This window comes from Ovis aries, chromosome 13 (assembly GCF_016772045.2).
Source record: "Ovis aries strain OAR_USU_Benz2616 breed Rambouillet chromosome 13, ARS-UI_Ramb_v3.0, whole genome shotgun sequence".
Classification (NCBI taxonomy): Eukaryota; Metazoa; Chordata; class Mammalia; order Artiodactyla; family Bovidae; genus Ovis; species Ovis aries.
This window is the reverse complement of record NC_056066.1, coordinates 74,802,285-74,819,166: the sequence shown is the minus strand read 5'-3', so window position 1 is coordinate 74,819,166 and position 16,882 is coordinate 74,802,285. Positions and strand designations below refer to the sequence as shown.

The following is a 16,882-nucleotide window of genomic DNA, read 5'->3' as shown; positions in this document are numbered from 1 at the left end:
CTGTTGCTTGACCCTGCTTCCCTGGCTAACCCAGGGAGGCAAGTTTTCATCCATGGAGCATGTGAGCTTCTTAAGGTCTTCCTCACTGCCAGGTTCTCTGACAAGGGGCATCTTGCTCAGACTTGAGCTCTCCTAACTTGTCCCACCACCAGCAGGGCCCCTGCCACTGGCGGGACCCTCTGTCCAGCAGTCAGTCTGCTGGAGCGGGGTACCAGAAAGCCTAACTACTGGAGCACCCACCTGACCCAGAGAAAACTCACACCTCCTGGTCAGTGACTCTACTTCCTTCCCTGTCCAGCTTTCTTCTTCCCTGCTCAAATAAGCACAGGAGGACGTCAGCAGGTCTGTTGCCAAGTAACCGCCCACACACACACACTTGGGAACAGTATCCCCACATCCTCTTCTTGAACTCACTCCTCAATATCCAGGAGGGACTACCAGGGAAAGGTGTGGGGGTGGGAACTATCTTCTGCTATAGACACTACATTCCTCAATAAAACCAGAGAACTCCTCCCTCCCCAGGATTATTACATGGGCAAGGAAAAGGAAAGCAAAGGATTGGCTAAGGGATTCGGGACTGTTTCTGCCCCACTAGTAAACCTTGGAGAGAAAGTACTGCCTCCTGTTTGGAATGCAGGTTACAAAGGGTGGGCCTGTGGCTTTTACCAGCTCCTAAGTAACAGGGAACTCTCACTCAATGACCTTTGGATTGGGCCCTCACTCATACCTGACTTGATTCCTGGAGAAGAGGATTTTTATAGCCCAAGGCCCACAAGGAACCCAGGACATGCTGGATGCTAAATAACTGTTGAATGAATGTGGGACCATGAAATGAGACTGAAAGGTTGAATTGGAATCCACCTGCTCGTCCTCACACTATCCAAAGTTTAACTGCCCGTCTCCTCCAGATGACCGGACTCTCTAGCTGGGATTCCCAGGCCCAGCCGTGGACAAAAATCTTTCCCCCTCAGTTTGGCAGAGCTGGCTGGGAATTTATCAAAGAGAACTAAGAAACTCAGGAAAGAACCCAATCAGAAATTAAAGAAACCTAAGAGCTAACAAGTGAAAGTGAAGTTGCTCAGTCATGTCTGACTCTTTGCAACCCCGTGGACTGTAGCCCACCAGGCTCCTCCGTCCATGGGATTCTCCAGGCAAGAATACTGGAGTAGGTTGCCACGTCCTTCTCCATGGGATCTTCCCAACCCAGGGATCAAACCAGGGTCTCCCGCATTGGAGGCAGACACTTTAACCTCTGAGCCACCAGGGAAAGAAGAAGTCAATGGCAACCCACTCCAGTACTCTTGCCTGGAAAATCCCATGGACGGAGGAGCCTGATAGGCTACAGTCCATGGGGTCGCAAAGAGTCAGACACGGCTGAGCGACTTCACTTTCACTTTCAAGATCTAGCAAAAGTAACAGGTGAGCTGATAAAGCAGTTCTTTATTATTATTATTATTTTTAATTGGAGGATGATTGCTTTACAATGTTGTGTTGCTTTCTGCCAATCAACGACAGGAATCAGCCATAAGTATATGTATGTCCCCTCCCTTCCACCCACAGAATAGCTTTTTATCATGATCTGGTTAAAGCCCCTCACTGGCTTGGCTGGTCCTGATGCCTAGACAAAGACAACTTCATGTCTGGCCCATAGACTTCTTAGACTCTGAGATCTGGAATAAGACATGGCTCTGGTTGAAGGAGGGGCTTCCCTTGTAGCTCAGTCAGTGAAGAATCTGCCTGCAGTGCAGGAGACCTGGGTTCTATCCCTGGGTTGGGAAGATCCCCTGGAGAAGGAAATGGCAACTCACTCCAGTATCCTTGCCTGGAAAATCTCATGGAGAGAGGAGCCTGGTGGGTTGCAGTCCATGGGGTCGCACACGACTGAGCGACTAACACTTACTTGCTTAGGTTGGAGGAAGGGATCTGAATTCCTTACCATGGCCTTGAGATCCTGCGTTAACTGGCTTCCGCTCACCTCTCCCTCGTCTGGCCTACTTGCTTGCTACGCTGCAGCCAGCAAGGCCTCTCGGCTGCCCCCTCAAGAGATTTCGTGTTGCTCCCTCTGCCTCAAATGCTTGTCTTTCACTCTTCCTCTGCTTTCTCACTATTGGGCTTTCCCAGTAAATGGCATCTCCTCAGAGAGGCCTTCCCTGACCACCTTATCTAAAATAAGTTCCTCTGCTACCAAAGGTATTAATGCTTTACTCTGTCATCCATGTTGAAAATCAGCTCAGATGTCTAACTGTACCTCCAGGCTTTCCCTGTGAAAATTTTCTGGCAGACTGTTAATCATTATGGTTTCAGATTTTATGATGTAAAAATACCTAATGCCAAGCTCAGCTATCCATTAGTTTCTTAGAGTAGGGAGAGCATTCAATCCAATCTCCTACGCAGCATCTTGTTGGCACCTCACTCATATGCCCTCCATGTACATGATCCTGTTCCCTACTTCCAAGGTCCCCCAGGCAGAGGCCACAGGTGCTTGAAGAGCTTGTTGAGGCATTGAGGATGTCTGGACAGAAGTGCCAGCGTCAGTGCCCTTAGGAACAGCCATCTACATTGACAAGGATTTGATGGATGCATATCCTAACCTCCTCATCCCTTTGTCATTTTCAGTCATTCAGTTGTGTCCAACTCTGCAACCCCATGGATTTGACTGCAGCACACCAAGCTTCCCTGTCCTTCACTATCTCTCAGAGTGTGCTCAAATTCATGTTCATTGAGTCAGTAATGCCATCCAACCATCTCATTCTCTGTTGCCCACTTCTTCTCCTGCCCTCAATCTTTCCCAGCATCAGGGTCTTATCCAATGAGTTGGCTCTTCAGATTAGTTGGCCAAAGTATTAGAGCTTCAGCTTCAGTAGTCCTTCCAACGAATATTCAGGGTTGATTTCCTTCAGGATTGACTGGTTTGATCTCCTTGCAGTCCTCATCCCTTAGGTGGGATAACTCAGAAGCATGTGTTCCACACTCTCTCCCCATCAAGATTAAGCTCCATTGCCCACAGGGTAGGCCTTGTCCTTAACCAAACCAGTAATGGCTTCCTTCCCCTCCCTGTTTCACTTCTCCCACACCCCTATCTGCACTTCCTGGGGCCACCTCCTAAATAAACTAGTTGCACTTAAGTCCTAGTCCCAGTTTCTGTTGTGGGGAGAATCTGACTAAGGCATTTTCATTTGTGTAGGAGGAACCGAGCAGCAGGAAGTGGGGTAGCTAGGTGGGCAGGAATGTGGCTTCTGAAGTCAGAGGCCTGAGTCCGAAGCCAGGTTCTGCTCCTGACCATGTGGCCCTGAGCACTTTCTTAACTTCTGGTTTCTCCTCTGTTAACATAGGCCTAACATAAGAGGAAGGAGATATATATATGTATACAAATATAGCTGATTCACTCTATTGTACAGCAGAAACTAACACGATATTATAAAGCAACTGTATCCCAATTAAAAAAAAAACTGGCCTAATAGCTCACATGATTACCATAAGAATTAATTCTGTGGTTTTCCTATGCTGCTGCTGCTGCCAAGTCGCTTCAGTTGTGTCCGACTCTGTGCAACCCCGTAGACAGCAGCCCACCAGGCTCCCCCATCCCTGGGATTCTCCAGGCAAGAACACTGGAGTGGGTTGCCATTTCCTTCTCCAGTGCATAAAAGTGAAAAGTGAGAGTGAAGTCGCTCAGTTGTGTCCGACTCTTTGCAACCCCATGGACTACAGGCTACCAGGCTCCTCCATCCATGGGATTTTCCAGGCAAGAGTACCGGAGTGGGCTGGCATTATCCACTAAAATATTTATATTAATCATTAAATTAGAAAACTGAGACCTAGAGAGTATATGTGCTAGGTCACACAGGAGCCTGACACTCTCATATCCCACTTCAGAAGATTTTGCTCTTGTCTTCCCATGGGCTGAGGACGATACAGTCACAGGGTTCCACTTGCCCTAGACTTTGAATTCTCCTAGGTGGAACTGGATGTTTATCGGTGCTGTCCAATAGTGCTTTTCAGAGAAACATTCTGTATCTACACCATCCAATAATGTAGCCACAGAGTACATGTGCCTATTAAACCCTTGGGAGATGGTAAGTGCAACCAAGGAAGCGGATTTTTGATTTACTGCTAATAAACATAAAGTGCTTGCTAAGTCACTTCAGTCGTGTCCAACTCTTTGCAACTCTCTGGACTGTAGCCTGCCAAGCTCTTCTGTCCATGGGATTCTCCAGGCAGGAATATTGAAGTGGGTTGCCATTTCCTTCTCCAGGGGATCTTCTGGATCCAGGAATCAAACCCAGGTCTCCTCTATCTCCTGCATTGGCAGATGGGTTCTTTACCACTAGCGCCACCTGGAAAGCGCATGTACCGCTAGTGGCTACAGTTAAATTAGACAGCTTGGGTCTAGAGGATAGAGGTTGGGTGATGGTGGGAAAAATCACTTCATTTTTTTCTTCTTTCCTTATTTCCTCTTCCCTCCTGTCACCTTTCCTAGCCCCAGCGATCCAGCCCCCTCTTCACAGCACTCTCCGCCTTTCTCTCCTTTATGCTAAGTTCTTCGGAAGGAAGCGGTGGGGACTGTGACAGCTGTTGTATTTTCATACACCCTGCAAGGTGAAACAGACTCCTTTGTGATCCCCGTGTTGAAAGACAAGATGAACACCTGCTATAAATAAAGCTGAATAAAGATCCTTTTCTAGATGGCTTCCATTGTTCCCTGTTCGCTTACAGTATTCATGCTGAGATAATTTCCAGTTTCTCAGAAACTCAATAGTTATAAAACATACCATTACCTCATTTTCATTTCATTAGATTTACAGGTCACAAGACTACTTTGATCTTTACCAAGTTCATCATTAATGGTTTCAAAATAATGGTTCTTTCTGTTTCAGCACGAGCCCAATACAGAACTTCCTACTTGTGTATTTTTTTATCTTCTGCTTCCTACTTTTACTGTCTAGACAATAGCAGCTAACGGAGCCTTTCAGATGCCAGTGTGTATTTCACACTCACGAACAGGTTCCCCACAGAACTCTGTGACCCCATAGCAAAAGCAGGAAAAGCGATTTCTTTCCAAACCATCTAATCCCGATGGATGGCCTGAAAAGGTCTGCCTGAGTTATATATCTGATAAACCATCAGCTCTTCAAGGCTACACTTCCACCTTCAGTAATTCTGCTGGACCCAGTGGGACACACACGGGCTTGGGCACCTGACAGATATGGGTTTGAATCCTGACTGTGTTGTTTAGCTGTGAGAAAAAATAACTTGTCCGCTTTGAGTCTCAGTTTCCTCATCTGTAAAATGGAAGAATAGGATACTTATTAATACTTTGCAGGGTACTAGAAAGACTAAGAGGATTTACATAGGAAGCAGGATACTGAAGTCACTGAAAGCACGGATTTCCTTTCTAGTATACTGTCCTATGACCTTGGGTAATTTACCTACCTCTTTGAGCCTCAATTTTCTCATCTATAAAATGGGAATAGTAATACCAGTGTTGCAAGGATTAAATAACGATATGTATAAAGTCCTCAGACATGACTGACTCACCTCTTAGTATACCCAGAGGGGAGCTTCTCATCTCATTCTTCCCAACCCAGGGATTGAACCCAGGTCTCTTGCATTGCAGGCACATTCTTCACCCTGAGCCACAAGGGAAGCTCAAGTCAGCGACCACATTTTTATTGAAATAAAGTTGATGTATATGTGACAGGTGTACAACATAGTGATTCACAATTTTAAAGGTTATACTTCATTTATACTTATAAAATATTGGCTGTATTCCCTGCGAATGTATGTCCTTGTAGTTTATTTTCTGCGTAATAGTTTATTAACCCCTTACCCTTATCTTGCCCCTCCCCACTGGTAACTACTTGTTTGTTCTCTATCTCTGTGAATCTGCTTCTTTTCTGTTATATTCACTTGTTCTTTGTATCTTTTAGAGTCCACATATAAGTGATATCATAACATTTGTCTTTCTCTGACTTCTTTCACCATGTTGTTGCAAATGGCAAAATTTCCTTTTTTTAAATGGTTGAGTACTATTCCATTGTATATATAAGCCACATCTTTATCAATTCATCTGATGAGCAATTAAGTTGCTTCCATATCTTGGCTGTTGTAAATAATGCTGCTATGAATACTGAGGTGTGTGTACCTTTTTAAATTAGTGGTGGGCTTTTTGGTGGTAGATATATATCCAGGAGTGGAAATGCTGAAACATATGGTAGTTCTATTTTTAGGGTTTTGGTGTTTTTTTTTTTTTTTAATGCTGTACCACTTGGTTTGTGTTCCCCAACCAGGGGTTAAACCCAGGCCCTCAGCGGTGAGAGGATGGAATGCTAACCACTGGACTGCCATGGAATTTCCAGTTTTTAGTTTTTTGAGAAACCTGCCTACTCTTTCCTACAGTGGGTGCACCAATTTACATTCCCATCAAAAGCATATGGGAGTTCTCTTTTCTCCGCAGCCCTGCCAACATCTGTCGCTTGTGTTCTGATGAGAGGCATTCTGACAGGTGTGAGGTGATGGCTTGTGGTTCTGATTTGCATTTTCCTGGTGATTAGCGATGGTAAGCATCTTCTCATGTGTCTGTCGGCTATCGCATTTCTTCTCTGGAAAAATGCCTATTCAGGTCTTCCCCCCATTTTTTAATCAGGTTGTTTGGTCTTTTAATGCTGAGTTGTATGAGCTGTTTATAGAGTTTGGATATTAACCCCTTACTGGTCATGTCATTTGTAAATATTTTCTCACAGTCAGTAGGTTGTCTTCTCATTTTGTTGATGAGTTCCTTTGCTGTGCAAAAACTTTCTAGTTTAATTAGGCCTCATTTATTCTTGCCTTTATTCCCTTTGCTTTAGGAGATATATCAAACATTACTACTATTTATGTCATAGAGTGATTGAATACTGTTTTTAGAACAGGATTCTCAAGTTTTTTGTGTGTGTATAACATTAGGGACTTATCTGACCATCTGGAGAAGACTATGGACCCTTCTCAGGAAATGTTTTTAAATGCATAAACTACGATAGATACGGTTACAAAGAAAACTAATTATATTGAAATACAGTCATCAAAATATTAGAAATACAAAGGTGTGATATAGCACTGAATATGCTTCGTAATTAATGGTTTAAATAATAAGATCTTGTGGCAAGCCTAAAATTTACATTAATTTCAAAATAATGATGAGCATAAACAATAATTCAAGACCTCCCTCACAACTATAATGTGACTTGAAATATCTGTGCTCTCTGTTGGAGACAACATAGCAAGACCTGCTAACATTATTGTTTGTTGACTACATTCCTAATTGAAAGAAAAGTTTAATTTCAGTAAGAGGTAAATGAAAATAAGGAAGCAGGTTTTTTCCAGTTTGTGAACCTCAGGTCAAGGGCCCCTGCTTTATATTTAGTACCCCTTTATCCTCAGCTGTGAGATTAGGCGGTAACTCCCAAATTTTCCCTCATATTCCATTGCACAGCCTCTGATTGGAAAGGTAATTTTAAGACAGGAAAGCACAGTTCTTTAAGAGTGCAGGGACCTCCCTGGCGGTACTGTGGCTAAGACTCCACGCTTTTCCCAAAGCAGGGGGCCCAGGTTCCATCCTCGGTCAGGGAACCAGATTCCACAAGCCACAACTAAAAGATCCTGTGTGCGACAACTAAGACACACTGTAGTCAAATAAATAAATTTAAAAAAAATTTTTTTTTAAAGTGTGCCATAGGCTGGCAAGCTACTACCAGCTAATTAATGCTTATTGGCAGGCACTGTTCTAGGTGTTTTAGATATTTTAACTCAGCAACATTCACAATAATCTTTTGAGACAGGTCTTTTTACTATCTCTGTTTTACAAAGGAGGAAACTGAGGCACAGAGAAGTTAGGTATCATGTCCAAGGTCACACAGCTAGTAAATGGCAGAGCCAGGATTTGGAGCCAAGTAGTCTGAATCCATAGTCTGTTCTCCTATCAGTTCAGCTCACGAGCTCAGTCGTGTCTGGCTCTTTGCGACCCCATGGACTGCAGCACGCCAGGCTTCCCTGTCCATCACCAACTCCTGGAGCTTAGTCAAATTCATGTCCATTGAGTCAGTGATGCCATCCAACCATCTCATCCTTCATCGCTCCTTTCTCCTCCTGCCTTTAATCTTTCCCAGCATCAGGATCTTTTCCAATGAGTCAGTTCTTCACATCAGGTGGCCAAAGTATTGGAGTCTCAGCTTCAGCATCAGTCCTTCCAATGAATATTCAGGACTGATTTCCTTTAGGGTTGACTGGTTGGATCTCCATGAAGTCCAAGGGACTCTGAAGAGTCTCCTCCAACACCACAGTTCAAAAGCATCGATTCTTTGGTGCTCAGCTTTCTTTATAGTCCAGCTCTCACAACCATACATGACTACTGGAAAAACCATAGCTTGACTAGATGGACCCTTGTTGGCAAAGTAATATCTTTGCTTTTTAATATGCTGTCTCAGTTGGTCATAAAGGAGTAAATTTCAATTTCATGGTTGCAGTCACCATCTGCAGTGATTTTGGAGCCCCCCCAAAATAAAGTCTCTATTCTAAATGGGGAAGGGGAGTGAGATTTAAATTAAAGCCCTTAGGATGAGTAGCAGTTAAAGAGGTGGCAGAGAAGGGAGTGGGGCAGGGGACAGGGGGATGAAGGTGTAGGAAATGGCCTGGGAGAGGGCATGGCCCAACTCTCAATGCCTCCCTGCCTCCCTCAGAGCATCTTATTGAGCAAGGATTCCCACCAAGACCAGCACAGAGGAATGAAGAACGTCTGGGCCTTTATTATATCATGTGGATCCTTTGAGATCTGGAAATAAGAGATATTAATTCTTTTGCCTGGAAAAATGCATTTATTCACATAATATTGTAGAGGTTCTAGTCAAAAGAAAATTACTGGCCGAGAAGGACACAGCGTCACTTCTGCATATTCCTGCCAAAAATGCTCGACCTGAGTCTAACAATGAAGAAACATCAGAAAGCCTGGATGAGGGATGGTCCTTAAAATAAACGGCCTGAACTCTTAAAAAATGTCAAGGTCAGGAAAGACAAAGAAAGACTGAAGAAATGTTGCAGATTAAAGGAGATGGAAGAAATTTGAAAACTAAAAGGCAACATAAAACCCTAGACTGGTTTCTGGACCAGAAAAAAAATCTTTTTTGTTTCTTTTGCTCTAACTGGCATTAGTGGGACAGTTGGTGAAATTCAAATAATAGGTTTGATAATGCAAAGATAACATAGAGATACTAATAATGTAATCTAGCATAGTAGATTTAATAATACAGAGAAACAGTTACAAACTTAACAAGGTAAAATGCTCAACATTTGGGGGATCTGGGTGAAGAACATTCAGGAATTCTTTGTACTACTTTTGCAACTCTAATGTGTAGCCAAAGTTATTTGAAGATTTTCAAAATATTTCTAAGTATTGTGAAGTCTAGAGCCAGAGGGTTTCATGATGCAGTAAATGAGGACCGCACTTAATCTGCAGCTTTGTCTGAGCTCTGCGCATCCTCTTCCTCTACAAAAGGCTGCAAAGTGCTCTCATGAGACAATCAGCAGAACAATGGCAAGAGATTCATCAGTTGTGGAGTACAGTGCAACCTGGGAGTCAAAAACCCAAGCCACTCACCGACGATGCTCTATGACCTTAGGCAAGTCATATAAGCTCTCCATGCACCAACTGATTTACCTATAAAATTGACGTACTAATAGTATTTACCAAGGAAAATATCTACATGACATCATGAGAGGGAAGGAATCCTTAAACAAGACACCAAACACTACAAACCATGAAGGGAAAGATCGAAACATATGACTACATTAAAAATTTAAACTTCTCAATGATGAGATACCATCAACAAAGTAAATCGACAAACCACAGAAAGAAGACCTAACTAACACAAGATCAGTATTGAGCATATGTAAATAACTCCTATGGATCAATAAGAAAAACATAAATAAACCCAGTAGAAAAATGGTCCAGAAATATCAACAGACAGAAACCTGGAGAGCCTGTAAGAAAAGATGCTCAATATCACTAAATTCAGGACAATTAAAACTGAAAAAACATATCATTTCACACATATCATCACAAGCAAAAATGAATAAAGTGAGAAATATCAAAAGTTGGCAAGTATATCTAAAAATGGTATTATATTGTTTGCACGAGTATATACTAGTACTTCTTTGGAGAGCAATCTGGCTGTAAACCTAAAGTTCAAGATGTGGTATACTACAAAGTCATCAACTCCACTCCTAAGGTGTGTATTCTAGAAAACTCTGACATGCATGGGGTTTCCTGACTACCGTTGGCTCAGTGGTAAAGAATGCCAATGCAGGAGTCTCAGGTTCAATTCCTGGGTCGGAAAGATGCCCTGGAGAAGGGCATGGCAACCCACTCCAGTATTCTTGCCTGGAGAATCCCATGACAGAGGAGCCTGGCAGGCTACAGTCCATGGGGTCACAAACAGTCAGACACAACTGAAGCAACTTAGTACAAAATATACCTGAAAATGTATGGAGAGTGATTATTTATAGGAGAGGGGAAGGAAACGGAAGGAGAATCTTAGTAGTGAGTAGAAAGGTATGCATCATATTATTTTATGTAGTTTAATGTATGTTTCAGATATTAAGGAATTTTTAAAGTTTAAATTATATAGCATCAGAACAGAGAGCCAGGAACAAAAATAAAAATTTTTAAGCATATAATATCACATAGAGTTGTTGTGAAGAGTAAGAGATAATGTAAAACTTCTGGGTGGGTAAAGTAACAAGATGAAGTTGAGTCACAGTATCTCTGTCCCTGTATATCTAACTAAAAAGTAATAATAAAAAGTTAAAGGATATCAGCCTGAATTAAGAGTATTCAGCCAAACAATGAAAAGGGTACCTATTTTATGGCATAAGCACAAAAAACAGGAATCAAGGAAAGAAACAGAAGATTCTGAACTGAGTCAAGTGTCATTTTTCACCTGACACAGAAAAGGATATCAGGAAAGCAGGTGAATCCACAAAACCCTGAGACTTCTCATCAAGAGTGGGTGAACAACCTGGGATAAAATTAAGGGGAAATTCCTGGGAGTAGAAGTCCCTATCTGCCTTCAGAACCTCTCAGCCAAGGCAGGAAAAAACCATACAGCTTCCATTTTCCCAGGTGCCATGATGAATCATGGGAAGTATCTGCAGGCCAAGCATACCTGCTGATAGGCGTCAGACACATTCTGTACTATTCATAAGGAGAATAACTGGACAATAGTGTGCATCCCTAGTCCTTTCCTTCAGTTATTTTTGTTTGTGCACAAGTGTGATTGTTTGCCTAATTCTCTCTCTCCACTGCACTGAATCTCCAAGACAGCAGGGATGGGTCTGCATTTGCTCATGATAGCAAGTAGGTGTATAATAAAGCATAAGGCCACCTTGCAGGTGTATAATAAACATTCAGTGAATAAATTAGTGGAGAGACCTTATGAATTGGTGTCAAAGAAATCTGACTTCTCATAGTATTCAAATCCCACTTTCACCATTTTTATTCTGCATGCACTATTCACAAGAACTGCCCTGGTGGTTCAGATGGTAAAGAATCTGCCTGCAGTGTGGGAGATCTGGGTTCGATCCCTGGATTTGGAAGATCCCCTGGAGAAGAGAATGGCTACCCAACTCCAGTATTCTTGCCTGGAGAATTCCATGGACAGAGGAGCCTGGCGGGCTACAGTCCATGCAGTCGCAAATAGTTGGACACGACTGAACAACTAACACACACATTCACAAGGACAAAAACTTGACCCATGGGGTTTGCAGCACTTCCTAACTCACAAAAAGCCTACCTGATTCACATAGCCACCACTGTGATTAACAAAGTGCATTTACAATTGTGTGAGCAAATTCCATTTACTGTGACAAATATATTCTGCAGATTAAATGAGCAATACAATATTTTACATGCTTCATGATCAACAATTACTTTCTGGGAAATTTATTTTTGACACTGAGTGAATATTCCAGAAAGAAAGAAGGGACTCAAGATGAATCTGTGACTGTATCACCAGAATCCTTTTGCCTCTTGTCAGTGAAACTAAACAACACAGCCGCTTTGCTGGTGCTCCTAAGTCGCTTCAGTTGTGTCCGACTCTGTGCGACCCCAACGGTAGCCCACCAGGCTCCTCTGTCCACAGGATTCTCTAGGCAAGAATACTGGAGTGGGATGCCGTGTCCTCCTCCACACAGCCTCTTTAAACGTAAACAAAACACTTTCTCTACCTCTCTGCTTTGTTCCTTGTGATCCGGAGGTTACATGAATATATGTATTAGTCTCCAGTACACACATCTATAGGTGTTGAGTTTTATACAGGGCGAAATCAAAGTATTCCAGGATTTAAATGATCTCTTTCCACAGTTACAGAGGAAAGAAGGCACTCTGAAAATCTGAAGAGAGGCGAAGCCCTTTAGGGTGGTGGCGACCAGGCCTGGGACCCATCCTCACCCGGGGACGCCGTTGCTAGGCAACCTCTTACGTTCTCAACCGCCGTGCGAGCCACTTCCCCGCCCTCATCGCTAAGGAGATCGACGCTCCAACTCAGTCCTGCCGCAAACACGCGCGCTCTTGCGACACTGCCGCGCCTGCCGCTGCGTGCGCGCCCTCTGCCCCTACTCCCCGCCCCGGCCGCCATTGCCTCGTGCCCGCGCCGGTCGGTTGGTGGCGCCTTTGTCCTACGGCGGGCAGGTGGGCTGAGGCGGAGGCGGCAGCGGCGGGCCTGAGGCGGAGAAGCGGCCAGCAGCCCGCCGTGCTGGTAGCGGTGAGTGCCGGGAAGCGGTGGCCGTCCGCCGAGGCGTGGGGCTGACGGTTGAGGGGGCCCAGGGCCGGATGGGAAGGCTGAGGCGGGAGGGCCCTCTCGACGCGCGGCCGCGACCGCGGCCCCCCTGCGGGTGCGCGCGGGGCTGCGCATGCCCGGTGCGGGGCGCGGCCTTCTCTTGACTACCGTCGAGCGCAGGCCCGGTCAGTCCGGGCGGCAGAAGGTGGGCTCGGGGCCGACGGCGCCGCCCCGCCGCCTGCGGTCTGAGCACGACCCGCCGATAATAGCCCTTGTGGGGCTCCTCTGTAGGCTCGGGCCGCACATCCCACGTCTCCTCGAAACGTGAAGTCGCTCGCCTTCGGGTCCTCAGCTAATCGGTGGCGCAGTCGGGATTCGAACCCGGGCCGAGGCGGCCGGCCTCACCGGGCTCTCTGCGCGGCGCGCGGCGCTGGGTGGCGAACCGAACGCGCTGTCCCGCGTCGCCGTCGCCTCGCGGCCTCTTGACAGCATGAGGCGTCTCGTTGTTGTGACATTCCCCCTACACACACCCGTTTTAATAGCGCGGATCCGGGCCCAGAAAACGGGGAAAGCGACCGAGCCCGCGGTTACCCTGGCAACTAGCGATCAAGCCAGCGTCCCAACCGGCTGGTTCTCGGTCTATGGAACCTGGGCACCTTCTACACCCCGACGGCTCGCCGGGAGGGCTTGTTTTTAGGACGGCGTTTCCCCAGTTTCAGTCTTTCGCGTTGCACTTTTACATTCATGTACCCATCTGAACAGCTACTTATTTACCAAATGTTACTTTTTCTTCTTTAAACTGACTTTCCCCCCCGCTTTTTAAAATACATTTGTTTAAGGTGGAAGGGTAAATCACCGACCGTTTAATGGAAAGCCAATTCTTTAATGCTCATAAAGAAATAAATACTTACGTATTAAAATAAACAGTGCGTCCTGATTCCTCCTGAAATTATTCTGCGTTCCACGCTTTGGGAAACGCTGCCCTAGGAATGTGGGGTTAATTGTGGTCCTTCTGCCTTTTAGCGCTGTGCATAGAATTTCTCCCTGAGACTTAGCGGACTCCATGAAACGCCCTAGGGTCTTCGGGGGTAATAATTAACGTTAAAAGCTTTCTCGTTGTAAACCGTTCTCCTCATTAACTTACGCGGGATAGTCTCAGAGAGACTGCGCTCAAGAGCACCCGGTGTGTCTCCTCGGTTTTCTTGTGGCATTGTGGTGTGGTACCTACCAGATAGTTCAACAAAAATGTTTTGCAGACACCGGTGGATCTGCTTATTGACAACTCTAGATTTCATGTTTTGCGTATGAGTCAGTCTGGTTGTGAAAACTGACTGGTCGCTGACTTTTCCAAAACAGTAAAGCCCAAACTTTGCTTTGTGAATATTGGAAATCACTTAGCAGTATGTCGACATCAGTTTCTTCCTCCATTCTGGTTTCTTTGCCTTTCCTTTAACTTGTCTGTCACCCTCCAGATATGTTTCTGAAACCTCCGACAGTCTTAACGTAAAACATAGAAACAGTGATTTTCCTTGTAGACTGTGCTGGAGAAGGCCCAGAGGAAGGAATTTTGCTAGGTGCACGTTGTTGAATGGCCCAGGCCTCTGAACACCGCAGGTTGAAGGAGGTATTGACAAATTAACTTACTCCTTAGTTAACATTGTGTTCTATTTGTAGTCTGTTCATAAGCTCTGTTTTTGTGTATGAGAGAGCAGATTTACTTTAACTCACTGAGAGAGAACTCAGAAAAGTCAGCATAGGCCTTTCAAGGGCTTTTTCCTCAAAAGGCTGTGTAAAAAATCCTTACTCCTTGGAAGTACTTTGTGCAGGCACAATGTAGGATTTTTGAAAGGCTAAGGTAATTTTTTCACATTTCAAAGCAGCAGTCCTGTGTGGAGAAGAAATGAGAATTTTACTCCTGTCAATTTCAGAACTTCAGTAAATGGAATGGCATCTACCAGTGTTCAAAAGCTAAGAATAAACATTTTTTGGAAAGGCTTTAGAAGTCTGATGAGAAAGAGCACCTGATGGTTTGAAACTTCGTTTTAAGTATCCATTGCAAGCATTCGTTCTCCATCGCCTGCAGATGGCAGTGCCTTTGTGCAGCTTATTGCTGTTGAGTAGATTATTGGATTTCAGTTGTGCTTTTAAGAATGGAAAACCTTAGGGTGGGATGACTTGAGAGACTAGCATTGAAACAGGTATATGATCATATGTGAAATAGATCGCCAGTCCAGGTTCGATGCATGAGACAGGGTGCTGAAGGCTGGTGCACTGGGATGACCCTGAGGGATGGGATGGGGAGGGAGGTGAGAAAGGGGTTCAGGATGGGGAACACATGTACACCCATGGCTGATTCATGTCAATGTATGGCATAAACCACTACAATATTGTAAAGTAATTAGCCTCCAATTAAAATAAATTAATTTATTTTTAAAAAGAATGGAAAACCTTTGGAGGAACTATATTTAACATTCTCTTGTGTTCCATTTACATTGTTTCTTTGTTTTTGACTCTCCACAGGAGAAATTAAACATCTCTTCCTACACTCACTGTTACTCTTGGTAGTAATGATAAAGTACAACAGGCAGTGCTTACGGTTCACAAAGCAGGTTTACAAATACAGTTCATTTTCTCCCTCCTGTCCTCTTGTGAGATAGGTAGACCAGTCTTATATCTTTTTTGCATATGAGGAAACAGTGGCTCAGAGAGGTCATATTCCTTGCCCAAATAACATATTAGTACATATTGAAGATAAAGGATTTTGTGGCCCAGTAGATAAAAGATTTTGTGGTCAAGTAAAATTGGGAAATGTTAAGGAAAAAAGCAGTGTCCTTACTCCAGAACTTCTCAGAGGCTTTAACATATTAAACATATGCAGTGTGGATGTTCAAGAGAGGAAGGTATCATGATGCCTTTCTCTTGCTCTCCTCCCATGGACAGCTTGTGGTTGTAGTGTTCCCCCAAACCGACTACTCTTTCTGCTACTCTAGATTTGCTCTCTGTACCTTGCTGTTAACTAATACTTACCATATGTCTTTAAGACAAACACTTTAAAAGCTCCATCAGCCTTTTTGTGCCTAAAAATTTGTCCTGTGAACAGCATAAACATTTGCCTAGACTATTCAGTAACTTGAAGTAAACTACTGAGAAGTTAAAAGGGCAGTAAGCAACAGAAAATTACCCTCTGTAATTCTCATTAATGAGAGGCATTAAGGAAAGGATCAGTATTAGGGCACTGTCTGAGGCAGCAGCACATGAGGGAAATATGAACTCTACTGACAGCTAAATGTGTGATACCAGCATGCCTGCTGCTTTTTAAATGGTGGTTTTATTACCACCAAATATGAATATTTATAGGGATGGTCATTTTCATTCTTTATCTTATCACTAAAAAATGAAAGATAATAGGTCAGCTGGACTAATTGCATTAATGTTAAGAAAATAATTCCACTCAAAGAATCAGAACTTTTCCAAACCATAAGACTCTTTTTCCTTTTATTTCATGTTCAAAACATTATTGTTGACCTATGCAAAGACCAACAACTTTAGGCAAAGACCAGGAGAACTTAAATTGCATTAATGAACAGTTATAAAGCAGAATGGCTTACAACTTTAGCTCTAAAAAATATTTTGAGTGGTCTTCTTGTTTGGATCTGGAATGATAGCATTACTGAAAGTTAGGTTGATTCTGCAGCTAGTGAACAAGCTGTGAAGAACTTTGAATTACAAATCATTTGGCTTTTAGGTTGCATACTCAATTATGCAGTTGCAGACTGAGATAGAGATGATACAAGAAGTTTGTTTTTAATCTCTCTTCAGAAATGATTTTTGATATCCAAAAGAAAAAATGGGAAAAGGATGATTTTCATTCAATTTTAAAACTTAGAGTTATAAATATATAGTTGAACTTTTTTTCAGCCTTTGGAAAGATTACATTAGGACAGCATCAGAGTCACTAGAAACAGCTCTTTGGAAATACATGTTCTTGGGTGCAGCTTCCCACCCCTACTCCCAGTTGACCAATCTGCAGATTTTAGCCATTGTTGTGACATGTTCTTTGTAGCAGTTTATAAACTGTT

The 16,882-nt window shown here is 43.7% G+C and overlaps 1 protein-coding gene across 3 annotated transcripts in view; it reads left to right on the top strand.

The window, feature by feature from the left end:
• Positions 1 to 12,660: 12,660 nt before the first annotated feature.
• Positions 12,661 to 16,882, top strand: part of NCOA5 (nuclear receptor coactivator 5) — a 30,510-nt gene continuing 26,288 nt past the window's right edge. For all 3 annotated transcript variants that reach the window (XM_012189291.4, XM_004014615.5, XM_012189292.4), the window contains exon 1: positions 12,661 to 12,788. The gene's annotated coding sequence lies outside the window, so the exon portion shown is untranslated. The remainder of the gene's footprint in view (positions 12,789 to 16,882) is intronic.